Source organism: Calonectris borealis, chromosome 1, assembly GCF_964195595.1.
Source record: "Calonectris borealis chromosome 1, bCalBor7.hap1.2, whole genome shotgun sequence".
NCBI classification, from domain to species: domain Eukaryota; kingdom Metazoa; phylum Chordata; class Aves; order Procellariiformes; family Procellariidae; genus Calonectris; species Calonectris borealis.
In genome coordinates this window covers 133,208,604-133,222,186 of record NC_134312.1, presented here as the reverse complement: position 1 = coordinate 133,222,186, position 13,583 = coordinate 133,208,604, and the positions used below count along the sequence as shown (strand labels likewise).

General features: G+C 37.1%; 1 protein-coding gene across 3 annotated transcripts in view; it reads right to left on the bottom strand.

Annotated features, from left to right (window-relative positions):
* The window catches only part of RPS6KA3 (ribosomal protein S6 kinase A3), an 84,225-nt gene that overhangs the window by 51,679 nt on the left and 18,963 nt on the right, over positions 1–13,583 (bottom strand). The window contains exon 1 of one of the 3 annotated variants that reach the window (XM_075175090.1): positions 11,899–12,315. The exons of the other annotated variants lie outside the window; for them this stretch is intronic. The gene's annotated coding sequence lies outside the window, so the exon portion shown is untranslated. Of the gene's footprint in view, positions 1–11,898; positions 12,316–13,583 lie in introns of those variants that run through there. 3 annotated transcript variants of the gene reach the window in all.

The window sequence follows — 13,583 nt, the reverse complement described above, 5'->3', positions numbered from 1 at the left end:
TTCTCTGAATCATTTTTTATTTTTAATACTTGATTTTTAATGTTATGTTGGCAGCCCTTGCATCCCTGCTAGACACAGTAACAATAGACTGATTTTACGCTGCGTATAGAGCGATAGCCCCATACTACTCCTAGCCACAGTTTTCCTGCCTCGACCTGCAGAGACTGCAGTTGCTAAGGCACCGACCACGAGGCTGTGTTCAGCTGAGTGTCCAGTGGTATTGCTAGTCCTTTCAGAGTCACTGCCTGCCAAAGTAAAGTCACTTCCCCAAATTGTGCAAGATTCTTTGTTCCTAATACACAAATTAGCATTTGACTGTGCCAATATTGGTATTTTTAACACTGCTTCTAGATGGACACTATTAACACACTAAGAAATGTTGGTGGGATTCCACCAGAAACTCTTCCGGGAACTGTTTCATGAATATTTTCCATTTAAAATAACATTTTAAAATGGATTAAAATCTGGTTTATATATTTATTTTTTATGGTGATATTTTACACATGAGAAACAGCCAGAATCACCATTAGGAAAGTTCACAATTCTGGAATTTCAACTTCTATACAGTCAGGAACCAGAATGAGAGAAAACCAAAAATCTTTCTGCTAGTTTTAATCACAACAACTACGTCAGAACTATACTGCCAAGTATTAGTGAACACCCCCCTCAAACATCAGCCATCTTTCAAGATAAGACAACAGCCCTAAAATAAATTTTAGAATTAAGTTTCTGAAATAAACATACAAATATTTCAACAGTATTAAAGTGCAATCCTTTTCCTATAAGACAGGTAGTGGACATTTCTATCAGTGTAAAGGACAGTTCATAGTGTATTTCCCTGTAATACTGTTTAGCTGCACTTAATGAATTTTAACTTTTCTGACAAACTCACTGCTGTATCAGTTTATACTATTAACCACACAATTTTCAAAAAAGCAAATCCAATGAATAAAGAGCTAATTGCAATCTTCTTTTCCACTTGAAAGTTGAGCAGCTGCAAAAATACTGCTTTTATCAGTTTTCATTTGTTAATATTAGGTATGTAGCTACACAGATTTTTCCATTTTTCCATTTTCGTTACGGAAGCAGCAGCTTTGTTTTCACCCCTCTCAATCTCTTTTTCAGGAATGTTTTGCTTCCTCTAGACAAATGCATGTTCTTAAGGCACATGTACATTCAGTACAAGTGAAGATAAGGCTGAAAACAGAAAAACGGATTCCCCAGCAAGTTACTTAACACTGCTCCACGGTTGCAAGTTTCCTTTTACTACTTTATTAGCCTTCATTGTACTTATCAGATGAGATTTTTCTGTCTGTCACAGGCAGAATAATGTTGATTCCTGTAATCAAATAGAAACCATTTCTGAAATATTGACTATGATATTAAACCTTGGTGCTGAAGTTACATAAAGCAGTTATGTCCTGGAAGGATAGTAAGCTTATTGGATATCAAGTGATTTTAAAAGGATGACTCAATGTTGGCACAGTTCCCCAGCTCATATACATAATTTCCTTTTCCTCCCCTCCCTTGAGTCAGGAAGTCTCCTAGATGCATTTTTACTTTCCCAACTTGTTATGAATGTGGGATGAATTTTCAGTATTACCTGAAGAAATAAACCCCATATGAGCTATGCTTTTTGATGTACAAAAGAGCCAACAAAATGAAAACCAATTACTTTTACCTTTTGTATTAGGGCTTATGGAAATCTTTATTCAGTTAAAAACAGGAGTTAAAAATGTGAGGAGTGCACCAGTCTAGGTATTTTTAAAAATCTCAAACACACTCTATATACATTCATACATTCTATACTCATTACTCTCCTACATTTAAATTCAAAACTGCCTTATAAAAAATAAATTCAATGTCCAACAAGCATTTCACAATCTCCCATTACTTCAAGTAAGCAATGTTAGTGAGCTAAACCATGGAATAAAAAACATCCCTTATATTTGTGACTAATACTCAATTTGAGTCACTTAACAGGACTAATGATTACTTAAATGCTTGTACACAAACAATTGTTCTAAAAAGCTGATTAAAAATGCTGCAAAAGTAGCAATTATTCTAATACAACAAAAGGCAAAGCACAGCCACGCATAAAATTAAGTCAAGCTGACTTAAGGATATTCTGTGTATGTTGTCTGTTTTACACTAGTACCAAAGAAAAGCAAGGATAGAGCAGAAGTAAGTTCTAATTAACGTGGACATTTGAAGTCAGAAATACAGGTTTTCACAATTTGTGTCTTTGCTTCTTTTAAAAAGATAGAAAAACTTACACTTCCAACTGACATCAAATTCCTTGTTGCAGACGGCATCTATTGTTTAACCTGACAGAAAATAGGATTTCCTAAAAGCAAACTCTATTTGCAAATGTTTAGTTTCAGGTTTTTTTTTTTAATTCTTAAATTGTTAAGTCTCTTAGAGAAAAACAATGCATAGGGAATAAAGATTAAAGATAAAAATCACTGTATTTATTCCTTACTCTCTATACCTGCTACTCTTTTCCATTCCTGGCTTTCTACTACAACTACAGTTTTGAGATCTAGAAGGATATCTATGTCCACATTTGTTCCAGATAGCCAACTCACTCATGTAATGAAGACTGCAGACCCGGTTACCGAGACTGAACTCCTCCCATTCTTTTGGTGTTACAGATGAAGCAAGATAGGAGTTTGAAGAATGAGTTCCATCCCAGAGCAACAAGTCAAAGGATAGATGAAGCTCTTTCGATAAACATGACTGGCCAGGCTGGGAGGGTAATTCTGAAGATACTTTCCCTCCTCAGAGTGAAAATACAAAAGCCAGGACAGAAGTAGGGCTCTAGTCCTTCCTTCCCAAAGGAACTGTGAGCAGTAGGTTGTTTAGCAGGTAAAGCTGAGGAATTCCCATAAGCATTTTAAAAGCTCAATGTTGGTCACCAAAAGCAGTTTTGTAATGCAAGTCTCTGTTGATCAAACACCATGAAATTATCTCATAAACGAGATTGTGCATGTCAGCACCGGAAAAAAATACTCATTGGGTGGAACTTTCATTTCCCAGTACCTTTGATACAAGTTTTGTTCCTACTTTGTAAGCCCTAACATTTCAGAGCATCGCAATTAAAAAAAATAATTCAAAGTTAAAAAAACAAAAATCCACGAGCATATTCAGCACTAATCTATGAAAGCTATGATTTCTGTTTTACTGAGATAATATCCTAAATATACTCTAAAATTTATATGGGCTACACTGTCTAGCATTTTCAAATCAAGAGAATGTTAAAGACAATATAATCAAGCTGCCATAAGTAGATAAAATAATGTCATTTTTTTTGATCAGAGACTTCTAAGAAATACCTTTCATGTTGCCTGTGAAAAAGAACTATAATTGAGGACTATGAGTTGATAAATGTTGATTTTACAAGGTTTACATTTAAAAACCTGTATATAATGCAGCCTATTTTCTATTGTTTTACATGCATGTCTTGTTTTAGTGTTTCAGTTATGGCAAGCAAATTCAATTTCATTTTCTAACACATATTGCAAAGTTTAAATCAGTACATTAGCTAGTAGGTGTTAAATTACTGTCCCTTTTATTTACAAATTAGTAGACCTGCTTCACTTAAGATGTTAAGACCGTACACAAGAAGGTTTTGTGGGGGGTTTTTTGTTGTTGTTTTTTTTGGGAGGTTTTTTTTTTTTTTTTTTTTCACTGAAAAGTATTTGCAGACTTACAGGAGGAGAAACATGAAAAGTGATTTGAGTTTCAACGATAAAATGCTCCATCACATTGCATGTTTACATGTATTGTTAAATAGATCAGAAACAGTGCTCAGTATAACACAGTTCTCCACTAGAGATTTTTTTCAACTTAAAAAAAAAAACTTTTATGTTTAAATATATGCTCAACAAGACAAATTATACAAATTGTCTGCCATGACTAAATTATCGTTTAAAAATTGAAATAACCATAACTAACTGTAACATAAGCAAGAGTGTCACTGTTCTTAATACCATTTTCAGAAGTAAGATATTAATAAGCCTGAGTTATTTTAACTGTCACTCCACACAGTTAAAGTACTACATGAAAATGTAACTATTAAAATAACCACTAAGTATTAATTTTAAAAATACAAACATTTTTAATAAAACTAGACTCTCAGTGAGAAAACTTAACATACAGCTAAGCCCATACATTTCTGGAGGAAAAAAAGTAAGTTTTACAGCATTTACATACAGGTAAAAATTTTCCAATAAGGCTAAATTATTGACAGGTACCTTAAAAACTTCTACAAAATACGAGCACACCACAAACTTTTTTTTTTTTTAAAAGAAAATACAAAAGGCTTTGTATACAAACAGCACTGATCCCAAAGCAGTGAAAGACTAAAATTGCTTTCAAATTAGAAGTTTAATTAAAATAAAATTTCCCCTTTTTCCCTTATTCTTTTAAATAAGAAACTAAGCTCACCCGAATAGAACGAACACGTAGAGCCAGAAACTTAAACATGACTGAGAAACCATGATGTTTAGATTTTCTGACTGAACGATCATAAGTCTAACAGGGAAGACCAACCCTGGTGTTTTTTGCTGTGACCAGCTGTTCCGGCAATTAGAAAATTTCCTGTCAGGCAAGTCAGACACAGTTGGGGGGTGGGGAGAGAGAAAGGGGGGGGAAAAGGTCCAAAAAAAAAAAAAAAAAAAGAGACACATTGATTTTTTTTTTTTTTTTTAATTCCCTCCCCCCCCCGTGGTAAAGAAAAACCGGGCAGCAGCGGTACTCATGTTGCTGATGCTACAGAGATCAGCACAGGAAACTTAAACAGATTGCCTGACAGCAACATGCTGTTGCAGATGTTATTTATTCCCGGTTCCCAAAAAAGATCAACATCTATTTCAGAAATCATGCTACTATGCAACATTTCACTCATTAAGCAGAATAGCAACTACTTTAAGTCCTACATGTGATAATTGTATTTTTATGAATTTTAACTTAATTTTACAAAATATTTTAAGATATCATATATCACTACTTTTTAGACTTCAGTGCAGAGAATGCGGTATGCTTATGCTTAATGATTATTTTTATTTACTAGAGTTGTTAGAGGACCAAACGGACCTTGTGCATAGCCCTTTGAAATCCTGCACATAGAAAATGCTACACACATGTTATAGAGGTTAGGCCAAGACAAACTGCAGAAATTATTTTAATTGGATCGCCCAGCTCGAGTGTCTGACTTATGCACCAATATTATATTGCTCCGTAGAGAGTGAAAAATTTCTTAAAGCAATAAAAATACCTGAGCTTTCTTTCAATGTTTTAAAAAACTTCAAATATTTCTAAGAATTAGAATTCAATCTAATCACTTTGAACAGCTAGAGATGAAGTTTTTAATTTGATCTCTCTATAGATTTAGTACAGACGTATTGTACTGAATATTGACAGTATCTTTAGCTTTTATGATATTTATTAAAAACACTGAATTACACAGTGCCTGCTCCATTAGAATATGGAGCAAGACTGCTTTTCTTCACGCAATAAATAAAGGCAGTAACAACATTTAGTCAAAGGCATATACAAGTACTCAGCTAAACAGATCCAGGTGATTCCATTTAGTGACTGTACCAAAGGAAACGTACAGCAAAATACTGTACTTCTTCCTGCATAAGATACTAAAACAAACCAACCCTCCAAACTACCTCCCTTGATTGGGTTCTAACAAATATCTGGATTACTGCAATTTTTTCAGATTGCAGTAACCTCAGAAGACAAAGCCAGTAATTTATTTATTTTAAGTGACAGAACATGTTGCTTCTATCTCTATACCACATCCTGGCTGTCTACAGTATCAGTTTCTAACTTTGCCTTTAAAACCTGAATTATGTGTCTCGCCAGCATGAGTGAAGACCCTCTTGCCCAAACGCAGAGAAGAAATACAGACCCCTCATTCCTGGCTTTATCAGGACCCCACAAGCAAAAATGCGCCTTTTTTGTGTTCTCTTGTACTCCTTTAGGTCTTTATTTAAGTCACATCCACAGGGATGGATCATTCAAATTCTATGTACTGAATATATACAATTTTTATTATAGATTACATAGGCGTTCAGTAACTACTACTACACCTTGAGTCCTCAATCACAATGTACTTTTTACTGTCCAGTGTGTAACAGCCTTTTTGGAAGAAAAAGCCTCTACTACAACAGCAGTAACACAGCATGAAAAATGATTCAATATCTGTTTCAGGATAAGCAAAGCGTCTTGAACACAAGGAGGTTACTGCAACACAAGGATTTCAAGTATTTCATAAATGGTACAAAAATTACTTGAAGCTTTCCTCTATTCAATTGTTTGAAGCTTCCAGCTACTTCCTCCTCAAAACTGAAGTATCTCAAGAATTGCAGTTCAACAGCAATATAGTTGTTTACACTTTGAAGACTTAAAAAAAATTTAAAGAAATAAATGGGAGACCATTCAAGCTCTCTGCCTTACCTTGTCAAGAACATATATGAATGCGCTAAAAGCAGAGTAATCAGGAATCTCCAAATCACTAAATTAAACACTATGGTAGCAAGGAGAGCTAAAAGCAGAAATGGAGAGTGAGTGGTAAGACCTACACTAACTATAATGTTCTTTAAAGCTGAAAAGATACTGTGGGTAAATAACCATTTTCTTCTCTTTTTCTTGTAAGGGTATGAGTGTATTCTGCTGCAGATAAGCTGTAGCTGCTAAGGGTGACAGGAATAAGGCATTTCAACTGCAGCATTCGTACAATTACTTACTACTGCTCTCCCAAACCTTTTATGTGACCTCCCAGTGAAGTACAAAGCACAGTGCTCAGGGGTCAGCGGGGTTACTTCACAACAATAGTTCTCCACCTGGCATGGGTCTGCAGCAGGTGGAAGAAATTTCTTGTGTTCTGGGAGAATAAAGAGAGCATGGTTCCCAAAGAGCACTACCAGCCAACCAGAAACATTAAGATATATGCTACATAATCCATTTTGAGAATCTCTGAGAAGAGAGCTTGCCCTTTTAAATATTCCTTCGTATGAGAAGGAGACAGGTTAGAGGGCAGCAGTCCCCAACAGGGAAGTCTGTGATAAGAAGGACAGATTGCTCCAGCAAATTGCTCCCCTTACCTTCAAGTCTTTGATAAGGATTTGTATCATACATGTTTATCACAAAACACAACTGTCTCCAAAACAAAAGGGATTTGCTATGCCCGTCAGTGCCAGTTCTGTCAACTGCAGAACTCCACTTGCACAATGCATTTCGTCCTCCAGTACAGAAATATAAAGTGAGTTCACCTCTCATCTTCCCCTCCTCTTCTTTTAAATTGGATGCTCTGAATTTACAAAAACGAAGAGAAAATGGGATCAGACTTGCAAACCAGACATTCAAGAGAATGGGGCTCACAGCCTCCACAGAGAGCAGGACTGAAAGATGCTAGAGGAACACTCGAAGCAGTACAGAACATGTGGGAATCCGTAAGTTTTATTGATTAAAATGCGCACGCCACAGTGGGATGCTCACTTTTACACATAACAGAAAAAGTTGAAGCATTTAATCTAAGTGGAGTCTATTAGGTAGACTGACAATCATCTCATACCGTCAGTCTGAGAAGTGTAATAATGCAAATTAGGTCTTTACGCTGCGAGACAAGCAAGGCTCTGTAGTACGGATTGCCTTCAATTATCTGGAAAAAGAAAGATGGAGTACACATAAGGAATGAAAAGCCTTCATTTGATGAAGGTCAACAGTTGAGGAACAGAGACCTATTTTTCAGAGTTTTCAGAAGCTGAATAATATACTTCACTTCATAATAAATATGTTTGTATAGTCAAAGCAGCAATATTCTATTAATCAGGGGGTGTGGCAGCTTCCATCTGCTAGTTTACAGGCTTTTCAGGGCTACCATCTGTTTTCTCTTCATGTAACAAGTAAGCAGCTTGACTTCTGATGTTGATTATGCTCTCAAATCATTCAATTTTCTGACCAAGATCCAGAAAGTATCTTGGGCTGCACCTAAGACACTAAGTACAAAATAAGCTACTCAGAAAATCCATTAGAAGACATCAATGAAAGTTTTGCTGTAACCTTTCCTCAACACCTGGTGACATCTTGGGGGGAAAAAAATATTCCAGGGTTTGCCTTCTTTATATGGGTTTGATATTTAACAGTTAACATCTCAGACTAAAAGCTTTGCACTGTCTACAAGGATGCTGTAACTTCTTACATGAGGACTATGTCCATTCTTATACAGGTAAGATGCATGCACTTCACTGTAAGATTCTACCAAAATTCATCCAAGTTGCAGCACAGCACAGTGCTTTTGAAGATAATGAACTGCCAATTTCATTACAGTAGAGGAAAAAAAAGGTATTCTGCCTTTTACAAAGGAAAATCTGGGCATGGAAAAGCAAATAACTGGATTCAAGTTTTACAGATGTAAATGGTTTGCTTGGGAAAGTTATTTGTTCAAGAACCAATTCATTTGACTGTCAAATAGAATTAAATACATGTGTATATCTACTTAAATATATTTAGTAAAGTACATTAGAAGGAATGTAAGAATTATGGACCCCCTTAAAGTCCAAGTTTAGTATTTGTAACCCAGATTGTTTCCTTCACTGCATTACACAGTGGCCACTGTTTCATTATATGGCCAGGTTATCATCTGGCTTTAACAGAAACTACAACTTACTTCATAACAAGGAACATGGTGTCATACTGAATTATGTAATATTATGGTTTCAAACAATTGCATTGCTATAGCTGTAAAGAAAGCTTCCTCAGTTTGATTTCCATGAACAGGTAATAATTATATATTCAAGAATGTGTAAGCAATGTGAAAGAATAACTTGACTGTATACCTCATCTCTCAGTAAAACTACAAAAATACTAACCTGTCACTGTTTTACTACTGATAAGTATCCAAGTAGCTAAAATTAAGTATCAGTCTGTAAAAAACGAGAAATCCCAAACTCAGTAGCCTATGAATACTCAACCCAGATATTTCTGTAATATTTAAGAAATTCTAGCTATGTCTTACAACCTTTACTTCAGAGGCAAGAGTTCACATCAAAATACTGACAAAAATACGCAGGCAGAAAATTGAAACGTAAAGGTTATGCCAGCAAAAGGAAAACAAACATATCAAAACAATCATCAGAAATATGTTCATGGTCATATTAATACACATGATTTTTCTTGTAATTGGAAACTGTTACTAAGCACCCAAACAGCAATATCCAACAGAAGTTTGGAGCAGTCCTGAAACAGTGTTTCAACCTGCCAAAACGCAAACAAAGTTTTCGAAACTAAGAACTCTTAGTTTTATAGTACAATGCTATAATATTATAAATTGAGGTGAAACTAAAAATCAGTTGAAGTCTCCCTCAAATGTTTTAAAATCTAAACATTTGTCAGTTTAATTATGCTTTTTTTTCTGAATTACTTCATTTTAACATTCCTTTCATTATTTTCAGACAGTGACACAACAAACAAAATTACCCCAGATTACTCCCGTTTTAGTATTATTACCTGAGTGATGGGTTTTGCCCATAACTGTAATTGGTTAGCGATCTCCCTGTTGTTACCTTGACACCTTCCCCTCCCCGCCCTTAGGTTGACCAGTGTTTTATAGATTCATGGTAAATTGTACAGTATACATGCATGTATAATATAGAATTCAATGTTATTACTACATATAATTGACTGATCAAGCTCAGTACTGTGACAAAGAGACTATATTGCCCACATGCTTCAAATTACTTTTCTAATGTATCTTAAAGCCTTTTCCAAGATCACGTTTCCCTTACAAACTCTTCTATTTCAACACTGATTGGCAAGACAAAGATCAAAATTTTCACCTCTCCTGACTGCAAACAGTTGTTTTATTTAAATCCTATTAGAAAAAAATAAATGAAAAAGACATTTTAACTACTGACTTTTCTTTGTAAGCATTTCTTACACTACCTTTTGACTACCCACTGACTACAGTCTTAGGTACCTTAGTTATGTATTTTTAGTAAGAGGATGGCAGCTACTGAGATTTAGTTTTTCATCATTCAGATCAGCATATTTTGATATACCGCTTTATGCTTTAGTTAAATTTAATTCTATGTATGCTTTAATTCTGCTTATTTAAAAGTAGCATTTTGTTTAAAGTTTTACCAAAGCATACACGAAGTGTAACAATATTACCCAACCACCTCCACTGGAGAGAGGGTTTACTTTTTCATCCCAGTTGTTTGAGCCTGAATAGGTTACACTCCTGCCTGTACTGGGAAAAAAGTAATCTTCAGTCCTTGCAGGCTACCAAAAAGAAATATAGATGAGCTTTTCTGCAACTTACAAAGTATTACTGAAAACAACTTTTCACAAATGCCTGGAACCTAGTATTTTTGTATGTTTAATAATTATGCTTAAGCTAGTAGAGTGCAATGGTAATACATTGTTGTAATACAGTTGTACTAAGTGTTTTAACAGCTAAATTGAATCCAGATAACAGAACGGAACAAAGAACACAGCACACACAATACACTCTTCACATATATACAAAATGGGCAGCTACTTGCTGGACTAGCTGTAGTTTCTGGTTAGCTTTAGCTAGTAGGAAAGCATGCATCATGATTGTAAGAGCTCGAAGCAATTAATTTGCTTGGTTAATTTACTCAATCTCTATGGATACTAAGATACAGAAAGCAATGGCAGACAGAACAAGAGTGAGAAAGGTAGCAAACAAAAGGCTTTAAATAGCTTCCCCTCTTTCAGTAATGTACACTTAAGCTTTCACATTAGGTCAAGCTTCAGCCAGTTGTTTACTTGTTCTTACATTTATTTCCTGCTGGACCCAGATCATTTATGAGATGCATCAGATAAAAAACGTTGACAGCAAGCTATAAAGCCAGATATAACCAGTATATTCGTTGTAATAAAACTCAAATACTGAATGATTCCTCCTTTGAGAGGAGCAAGACTTTGAACCATACAGCATCTTGGACTCCTCAGAAACAGGTATGTACCGTTATAACTCCTGCTTTTCTTAAAACAAACTACCAAATTTGAATCAAAGTTATGCAACTCAGACTCTCCTGTCAGTTAACTTTACTTTTGACCAAAAGAACAGGGATGTAACAAAATGAAATTTATCTTTTGATACGCAGAATACTAGAGAGACTCCTTAAGTAGATAAAACTGTGTTAGGCTTTAATATTTATTGGAAATTTCTTATCTGATTTGCATTATCAGCATACTATCCAAACACTTAACACAGCAAAAGGATGCAGTATTTCAAGTTTTCACCTTCTATCTCCACAGAACTATGGCAACTCTCTCTCTGTCCTGAGCTTGCATACCTTACACACCCACCAAAATATTTTGTCTTCTTACCTGATATACTGGTACATGCTAGGCCTGTTCACTCTGCTGTCCTCAGCTGAGAAATTTCATAAATTATCAGTGACCATGTTAAGTGCTCAAAGTCCATTTCAGTGCAAAGTTAAACAGAAGAACTTAAACGAGTTTCAGTGGTAATTTAAAATTAGTTTTTATCTTGCACCAAAACAGATATGAAGCACTGAAAGAATATCACATACCAGCTGAAGTAGTATTTTATTAGGTGAAGACAGCAAAGGCTAGCTTCCAGCTGTAACTGACTGAGCAGCCGTAGTAATTTTTTGTGTAAAAAAACTAGATTATTTTATATCACTATTGGCAACCTTTTACTCACCACAACCTAGAAATAAATGCAAAATAAATTCCTAAAATACTGGTCTGAGGCACTAAAAAGCTAAAACAATCTTAACCAAGTAACACAAGCATCAGAGAAAGAATATTAGAGAATTTTTTTAATTTTTTGATGGTCATATCAGGCCCAGTCAGCATGGGTTTATGAAAGGCAGGTTGTGCTTGACTAACGTGATCTCCTTCTATGACAAGGTGACCTGCCTAGTGGATGAGGGAAAGGCTGTGGATGTGGTCTACCTAGACTTTGACAGTGTTTCCCACAGCATTCTCCTGGAGAAACTGGCTGCTCATGGCCTGGATGGGTGTACCCTTCACTAGGTAAAAAACTGACTGGATGGCCAGGCCCAAAGACTTGTGGTGAATGGAGTTAAATCCAGTTGGCGGCCGGTCACGAGCGGTGTTCCCCAGGGCTCAGTATTGGGGCCAGTCTTGTTCAATATCTTTATCAACGATCTGGATGAGGGGATTGAGTGCTCCCTCAGTAAGTTTGCAGATGACACCAAGCTGGGCGGGAGTGTTGATCTGCTCGAGGGTAGGAAGGCTCTGCAGAGGGACCTGGACAGGCTGGATCGATGGGCTGAGGCCAACTGTATGAGGTTCAACAAGGCCAAGTGCCAGGTCCTGCACTTCGGCCACAACAACCCCAGGCAACGCTACAGGCTTGGGGAAGGGTGGCTGGAAAGCTGCCCAGAGGAAAAGGACCTGGGGGTGCTGGTTGACAGCTGGCTGAACGTGAGCCGGCAGTGTGCCCAGGTGGCCAAGAAGGCCAACGGCATCCTGGCCTGTATCAGAAATAGTGTGGCCAGCAGGAGTAGGGAAGTGATGGTGCCCCTGTACTCGGCACTGATGAGGCCGCACCTCGAATACTGTGTTCAGTTTTGGACCCCTCACTACAAGAAGGACATGGAGGTGCTGGAGCGTGTCCAGAGAAGGGCAACGAAGCTGGTGAAGGATCTGAAGAACAAGCCTTATGAGGAGCGGCTGAGGGAACTGGGGACTGTTTAGTCTGGAGCAGAGGAGGCTGAGGGGAGACCTTACCGCTTTCTACAACTACCTGAAAGGAGGTTGTAGCGAGGTGGGTGTTGGTCTCTTCTCCCAAGTAACAAGCGATAGGACAAGAGGAATTGGATTGTTGCATGCTGAATCCAGTTCTGGTTCCATCACCGCTATACTTTGCTCAGTTTCATCAAAGTTCATTCTTCATTAATCTGGGTGATTCTTGCTGTAATACTGTTGATATGACATATAGCAATCATAGAAGTGATGACATACAGTATTATATAGTAATTACCATCATATAGTTCATTGGCTATTTTCACCCAAAATCAAATCCCCTTGAGGTACACATCGGACTTCCCCATCCTTTCACATTACCCACCAAGTGCACCCAGGTCCCTGAGCAAAAGCAAACCCATGAATGTGTTTTCCTTTGCCTGGGGCAGGGGTAACCCAGACTGTCTTCCCCAGCATATTTCTTATGTGCACTACAAGGACTTTATCCCCATCTACAGTACTTAAAAGTTTTGATTGGGCAGGGCCAGCCTGATTGACAGATCCCCTGGTGTTGACTAACCAGGTGGCTTTTGCTAAATGTGTATCCCAATGCTTGAATGTCCCACCACCCATTGCCCTCAGTGTAGCCTTTAGCAGTCCGTTGTATCGTTTGATTTTCCCAGAGGCTGGTGCATGGTGTTTCGGAAATGAGTCCTGTTGTCTGACTCAATTCTTTCTGGGGTGCCATGTCGCCATAGGACTTGCTTTTCAAGGCCCAGGATGGTGTTCCAGGCAGTGGCATGGGGCACAGGATATGTTTCCAGCCATCCTATGGTTACTTCCACCATGGTGAGCACGTAGTG